This window comes from Rhinolophus sinicus, linkage group LG09, assembly GCF_036562045.2.
Source record: "Rhinolophus sinicus isolate RSC01 linkage group LG09, ASM3656204v1, whole genome shotgun sequence".
Taxonomy (NCBI): Eukaryota; Metazoa; Chordata; class Mammalia; order Chiroptera; family Rhinolophidae; genus Rhinolophus; species Rhinolophus sinicus.
In genome coordinates this window covers 58951865-58958292 of record NC_133758.1, presented here as the reverse complement: position 1 = coordinate 58958292, position 6428 = coordinate 58951865, and the positions used below count along the sequence as shown (strand labels likewise).

The following is a 6428-nucleotide window of genomic DNA, read 5'->3' as shown; positions in this document are numbered from 1 at the left end:
AAAGGCTTTGGGCAGGAATCAGGCCTGAGGAACTCTCTGTATGTGTGACTCTCCCATTTTTCCTGCAGAAAATCTGAGCTGCTGGTAAGGGCAAGGGACCTGCCTGGAGCCCCAGGACAAAGTGGTTGGTGACCTTGTCCTGGGTCAGCCCTGTACCTGTCCAGCTCCTGGGTGAGTAGGTGCTCTGAGACAAATATATCCTGAAAATTCCTCCTCAAAACAAGCTTTTATTTGTGGAAAACAGGACTGCCCATGGAGCGTGGCTCTTGGAGGTACTAACGCTAGGTGGGGGCGGATGGAGCGGTGGGCTCTGTTTCTTTCTCCAGGTGTTGTCCCGACAGCCAGGCTTCTCCCGCTCTCGGTCCTCTGGGGAGGCTCCACGTGAAGGGCCAGTCCTTCCTGTCCCCTCCCTTTGACATTAATGAACTACTCTCTCTCTCTCTCTCTCTCTCTCTCTCTCTCTCTCTCTCTCTCTCTCTCTCTCATCTTTCTCTCTCTCTCTCTGTCCTTTTCAACGATTGGGCCGTTGGAATCAAAGAGGCCCTCTGGTGACTCAGGCGTTTCCCATTGCCCTATTCCAGCATCCTCTACTCTTAGCGCTGAGAGTTTTTCACGTCCTATTTGGAACTGATAGGAAACCCTTTCATTGTTTCACTACATGGATATTAGCACTGATGAAGGAAGCGTTCCATCAGATAATTGGCTGCTGCAGCGAGCTGGCTTCCAAAATGAGTGCACCCAGAGTCAAAGTGTCCCTACCTCCCAGTGACCCCCAGATTTACAGCCACTGAGGCACCCTCAGCCAGGATGAACCGGGGCTCTGGGCAGCCGGAGCTCTGCCAGTTGAGAGACACAGAGGTCCAGGTTGAGTGTGACCCTTGTCCCTACTGTCCACTACCATTTAAAATGGACCTCTTTCTCAGAGAGAGAGAGAGAGAGAGAGAGAGAGAGAGAGAGAGAGAGAGAGAGAGAAACAATATTGGGAATGGAACTTCTGTGTCTTGAGTGTTCACAATGGGCCAGGACTCTGCTTACCCATTTGAGAACATTTCCTCACCTCTTCCTCTGAGTACTGGTTTCCAGCTGGGCACCTTGAAGCCCTTGAAGGGTCCTGGAGATATTGCTGGAGACCTCTGAGCAGTTTCCTTTCAAGCTATTTCCGTGCCCACTTTCTGTGTAAGACTACTTGAATGAAGCCTTTGCTGCTAAAAAGTCATTGGAAGAACCACTTCCTGACCACAACTTTCTAAGGTAAATATTTTATTTTTGCAATTAGATATTTGCAGATGGTTTGACTAAAGCCTGATTCTCCCACTGGATTGCTAGCCAATGAGGATGAGGTCTGTATCTATCATGTTCACTGCAGTCTACCTGCCCCTACTTGAGGGCTTAAGCTGGTAGGTGCTCAATAAAAATCTCCTGAATGAATGAATGGCTGTCACCTTCCTCCCTCTCAGGCTCAGAGAGGGTAAGCAGTTTTCTCAAAACACACAGCAGGATTTGAACCCCAGGTGAGCCATGTTTCTCTTTCTGGGAGAAGCTGTAGTTCTGGGGATGAGGATAGGGATGGTGTGGGGAAAGAGGACAGGGGTTTCCCCAGCACCATTCTGATTCCTGATTAGAAGGGATTTCCCTTTGATAACTTCTGTCCTATTTTTCCGAGCTAAAATGACAAGCCATGTCCACATCCTTGGTTAAAGTGCTCCCTCTTCAGGAAACATGTACATTTGGACAGAGCCATCTGCTCAGGAGCTGCTCCAGAGGAAAGGCCACACTGCCCGGCCTGGTCTCAGTTGTCACCTCTCTGCTAGTGCCAATGGCGCCAGCCTCTCCTGGCTCTTGAATCCTAAGCACAGCTACATTTTGAACATCTGTATGTCAGGCCCTGTGCCTGATACCTGATGTATGTTATAGCTAGTCTTTATAATAAGCCCTACATAACATAAGCATTTCTGTGCCAGGGTCAGAGATGGGAAACTGAGACCCAGAGAGGTTGGATGATCTGCTCGAAGTCACACAGACTTGATGATTGCAAACCTGGGCCCTTCCAAGTCTCTAAGCCACCCAGTTTTGATACCTCAGTAGGGTGTGCATTCAGAAGGACTTGGAAAGCTTGTGAAAAAACACAGATTGCAGGCCTACCCTTGGTGATTCTGATTCAGTAGGCATGGGGCAGGGACCAGGAATCTTCATTTTGACAGTTGTGTAGGTGATTGCCACGCACAGGCAGGTTTGTAAATTACTTGTAGATGACTCATTGTCTCATCAGCTTTCCTGGCTTAGTAATGGAGAGTTGCTTTTTGTCCACAGTCTGGCTGAGATAATGAATGATGCTGGTGGGAGAGCAATCTATTTCTTTTTTTTTTTTTTTTTTTTAATTGTATTAAATTTATTGGGGTGACAATTGTTAGTAAAATTACATAGATTTCAGGTGTACATTTCTGTATTACATCATCTATAAATCCCATTGTGTGTTCATCACCCAGAGTCAGTTCTCCTTCCATCACCATATATTTGATCCCCCTTACCCTCATCTCCCACCCCCCACCCCCCACCCCCCTTACCCTCTGGCAACCACCAAACCATTGTCTGTGTCTATGAGTTTCTGTTTCTCATTTGTTTGTCTTGTTCTTTTGTTGCTTTTGGTTTATATACCACATATCAGTGAAATCACATGGTTCTCTGCTTTTTCTGTCTGACTTATTTCGCTCAGCATTACACTCTCAAGATCCATCCATGTTGTCACAAATGTTCCTATATCATCTTTTCTTACCGCTGAATAGTATTCCATTGTGTATATATACCACAACTTCTTTATCCATTCATCTATAGAAGGACATTTTGGTTGTTTCCATGTCTTGGCCACCGTAAACAAAGCTGCAATGAACATTGGAGCACACGTGTCTTTATCTCTAAATGTTTTCAGATTTTTGGGTAGATACCCAGGAGAGGGACTGCTGGGTCATATGGTAATTCTATTCATAATTTTTTGAGGAACCTCCACACTGCCTTCCATAACGGCTACACCAGTCTGCATTCCCACCAACAGTGTATGGGGGTTCCTTTTTCTCCACAGCCTCTCCAACACTTGTTACTATTTGTCTTGTTGATGATAGCCATTCTGACTGGGGTGAGGTGATATCTCATTGTGGTTTTGATTTGCATTTCTCTGATGATTAGTGATGTTGAGCATTTTTTCATATGTCTATTTGCCATTTGTATGTCCTCTTTGGAGAAATGTCTCTTCAAGTCCTCTGCCCATTTTTCAATTGGGTTGTTTGTTTTTTTTGTTGTTGAGTGAGCAATCTATTTCTAGTCCCACAAATCCTACCCAGAACGATGGGCCCTAAGGCCCAGGCTATCTTACCCTGACATAAACCAAAGAATCTCATGTGTGGTCATCTTTTAATGAAAAAAAAATCTCACCCATTTCCAGTGTTGACTTTAGCTTAATTTTATTTATTTATTTTGACATGGTGAAATACTTATAACATGGAATTTGCCATCTTGACAATTTTTAGGTGTTCAGTTCAGTAGCACTGAATACATTCACGTTGTTGTACAAGCATCACCACCATCCGTCTTTTTCATCTTGCAAAACTGAACTTCTGTGCCCATTAAACACTAACTCTCCATCCCCCCGCCCCCAACCCCTGGAAACCACCATTCTATTTGCTGTCTCTATTAATTGACCATTCTTGGTACCTCATATAAGTGGAATCATACAGTGTTTGTCTTATTATGACCTACTTATTTCACTTAACATGTCTTAAAGTTTCATCCATGTTGTCACATGTGTCGGAATTTCCTTTTAAAGGCTGAATAATATTCCATTGTATGCATAGACCACATGTTGTTTATCATTCATCCTATGATGGACACGGGTTGCTTCAGCTTTTAGTTACTTTGTGACTTTAACTTTATTTTAACATTATATAAATTTGGGCACACCCAAAACTAAATATCTGCACTCTTTACTTCTATTACAATAAAATCAAAACAAATGTATAAATTAAAGTGCTCGCTTCGGCAGCACAGATACTAAAATTGGAATGATACAGAGATTAGCATGGCCCCTGCGCAAGGATGACACGCAAATTCATGAAGCGTTCATATTTTTTGTTTCTAATATTATTCTTTTCTAATTTCACTAAATTATCATGTCTTCATGTACTCTCTTCTGAGGCATAATTTTCCTACCATTGCCACAAGTAATTCCTCATCCTTCAACACCAGTTTTCATCAATGGCTGTGGAACATCACTCTCTTTGCCTTCCTCTCAGATTCAGACAGAGCAACAAATTTGAATCAGAATTGCTTTCTTCATTAACTGGAAGAGTAGCTCCTGAAGAATTTAAAGCCAGCATCAACAGACTTTACAGCTGTTTTAAGAAGAACCTTCCTGTTAGTGTGCATTGGCTACTTTGTAACTGCTTTTGTTGGTGCTGCACATTAGGTCGCAGTATGTGGTCAGTTATTTGTCTCAGAAAAAGAACATGATCTACTGAGAAATTATTAGAATGAGAAAACAATAGTTTATACCACAAGCTGTGCTTGCACTGGAGACTGAGCAAAAGGAAATGTGAAATGAATAACATGATGGAATATGTCATCCTCATAGAATTTTTACCAAAGACACCAATTTTTCAACCAGATTAGCATTTACTTTATTTATAGAGACTTTTCAAGTATGTTGTCTTTCCAGTGGTGTTTTGCTTGGTGCTCTTCTGGTGGTGACATAACATTGGTTCTACAGATTTGCGTAGTGTTTTTTTCTGTTTTTATGTATTTTTAAAAAATAACTGCTTGTTCTAAACGTGCATTTTTGTCAAACTGCAACAGTTATTTTATACAAATGTTTAATACTTGTTACTGTGCTCTTTTCTGTTATATATTCTGATTTTCAAGGATTACTATTTTGTATTATCAAAAAATACATTTGAAAAAAATACATTTGAACTTAGCAAAAAAATGTATAAATTAAATAGTAAAAATGATAAGGCTAATGAAATTCAAATCAACAACATTAACTTACATCAGTGGATAATGTTGTCTTACTGAAACCTGGTTAAAACAGGAAGAAGATGCTGGCAGCCTTGGCACAGACTCCATGGAATCTGGTATGTTCTTTTACCACTGTGATGAAATAATTTTCCTATATTTTTCTCTATTTGAACTATTGCAAAGTCTCAGTCTTTATCTCACACACAAATGCTGTTTGCCCTTCTCTTGTGCATCCTTTACATCTTATTCCTACCTTTGTTCTTTCCTTAATGTCCTATGGCCATTAAAGTTGTACCTGATGGCTATCAGGCCTAAATGCTGGTACTGGGATTTTGTGACTGCTCTTGGTTATAAGGTAATCATACAAATGCTTATGGAAAATGACTTCCCAAAATTAAAAGCTCTTGGTGAACTAGCAAAGTCTGGAAACTATACCCATGGGCCCCAGTTTGAGAAACACTGGTCTAGCCTCTTGTTCAGGATGGTTCTACCTGCCTGTGATGTTAGCTGTTGTCTGAAGTTACTATTAGGTTGATGCAAAAGTGACTGAGGTTTAAAATGTTAAAAAAATTGCAAAAACCACAATTACTTTTGCACCAACCTACTATCTAGTCTCCCAGGTTATCAGCAGGCTTCCAAGCTGTCCTGGCTGACTGAAGGCAGCCTCCTATCCTATTTCAAAATCCTGAGTTTCTCTGAGACTGCTGTTCAATTCTTTCTTCTCCAATTTTAATTGTCAGCTCATTGCTGAGCAGAGATGCTAGACAAAATCTGAGATCAGAGAAACCCAACTCATAGGCTCTGCCCAGTGCCCTGGGCCTATTGACCTCTCCTTTCCCCATTGCTTTCCCCCAGGCAAAGACCTTGTAGAACTTTGATTATTTTTAATGATACAAGTTACCATTTATTGAACACCTACTATGTGCCACAGGCTTTGCTAAGTTCTTGACACACGTTGTCTCTTTGAATCATCACTGCCCTGCAGGAAGGACCATGGTGGTATCCCCACTTTTCATATAGGACCCTCATACACATCAGGTAGTTTGCCCAGGGCCACATGTACAGAAAGTAGCAAAACCAGGCCTGCCTGACTTCTCTGGGATTGCACACCACCCCCACCACTGGAGGCAATTCTTTGGGTAAAATTCTTGAGCCATTGTTATCTGGCTCTATCATTAGGAGAGAACTGGCTTTGAAGCCAGTTCCCAAGCATACAAGCTCCCAGATGTTAAGTTAGCTGTACTCTTCCAGGCTGGGGCTTCCACAGGCAGCTGGCATTAAAGATAAACAAACATATTTTTCCTGACATCAGTTTTTCCCTGCATGTTTAATATCTGCGACTACAGCATAACCCGACTAAGTCTATTCTCTTCCACTGTAAATGCCTGATGGTCCATTGGGATGTGATGAGTAAACCAAGCTTT

General features: G+C 42.0%; 1 non-coding gene across 1 annotated transcript; it reads left to right on the top strand.

Moving 5' to 3' along the window:
- The first annotated feature begins 4017 nt into the window (after window positions 1–4017).
- On the top strand, window positions 4018–4121 carry LOC141567048 (U6 spliceosomal RNA). Its single transcript, XR_012489444.1, has one exon. It is a non-coding gene; the product is annotated as a U6 spliceosomal RNA (small nuclear RNA).
- Window positions 4122–6428: the final 2307 nt, after the last annotated feature.